The sequence below is a fragment of the Lolium rigidum genome, chromosome 3, assembly GCF_022539505.1.
Source record: "Lolium rigidum isolate FL_2022 chromosome 3, APGP_CSIRO_Lrig_0.1, whole genome shotgun sequence".
NCBI lineage: Eukaryota > Viridiplantae > Streptophyta > Magnoliopsida > Poales > Poaceae > Lolium > Lolium rigidum.
In genome coordinates this window covers 383616392-383617485 of record NC_061510.1, presented here as the reverse complement: position 1 = coordinate 383617485, position 1094 = coordinate 383616392, and positions in this window count along the sequence as shown.

The window sequence follows — 1094 nt, the reverse complement described above, 5'->3', positions numbered from 1 at the left end:
CCGAATGATACGTGGCCACGTCCAAAAGCACAAGTAAGTTAACTGGTCCAGATAAAAACACTCAGGTCAATCTTGGAAAGTGAATCGGAAAAGAAATTATACCCAATCCGAGGGAAGAATTGGTTGATTCCTCCTTTCTTGGTTGCATTTATTTCTTGGAGGCGGAGCTTAATTCTACTACTATTTCTCTAGGGCCTTGGCGGCGGTGCGAGAAGTGCTTTGAGCGCGAGGACCACGCCCACTCTTGGCACGTCCACTTACTTCAGTTTCCCGCCTACGCTTCGTAGAACGGGGCTGATAAATTTCAGCATTCTCGTTGTCCTCCGCCTTAGATGTTGGCCAGCATCGGCAGGATCCGGAGCCAAGGGCCGCATCAAGAATCCAAAATCCTTCCTCCAGGGAGTCAAGTTGAAAAGACAAAACGCTACCAGCAGCTAAAATAACAAGTATACAAGGGAATGATGGTCAAGTTGAAAGTTTTCTTATTCCCCTCAAAAAAAATTCTTACCAGAGGATCAGTTCCCACATGTAAATATCGTATTTACACATATGAGAATGGACATCCCCAGGGACCTTGATCATTACCCGAAGCCGTTTGTCCAGGCATCTGATGATAGATTATCCTTGGTGGTGCGCATGAAATCATCGCGGCCATTGTAATCAACCTTCTCTCTCACTTAATACAATGACGCGCAGATCTCCCGTAGGTTCTCGAAAAAAAAACATCGCGGCCATTGTAGAAGTACATCCACCTGCTTCGGTGTGGGAGAAGTTAGATCCGTTTTGCAAACTAGGACAGAGTCTTTCCTCTTCTTCAGATTCTTGCCCTGTCCCGTCGCTTCGCGGCCTTAACGCATTTCTCCTCTTGTGTCAGCACCTTCTTTGGTGCCTTGGCCTTCATTTTGCGGCCGCCGGTGGCGGCATGATTTGAGCCCGCGTGAGATGCGGTCTCAATCGAGGCTAGGACGACGGCTGCGGCGGTGGCTGCGGCGCTGGATGTGGTGATTTGCTAGGATTCCATGGCAGCTGCAGCCACGAGGACATCCATCGGAGGGTATGGTTGTTGGCGTCATCCAAATACAATTTTTTGAGAC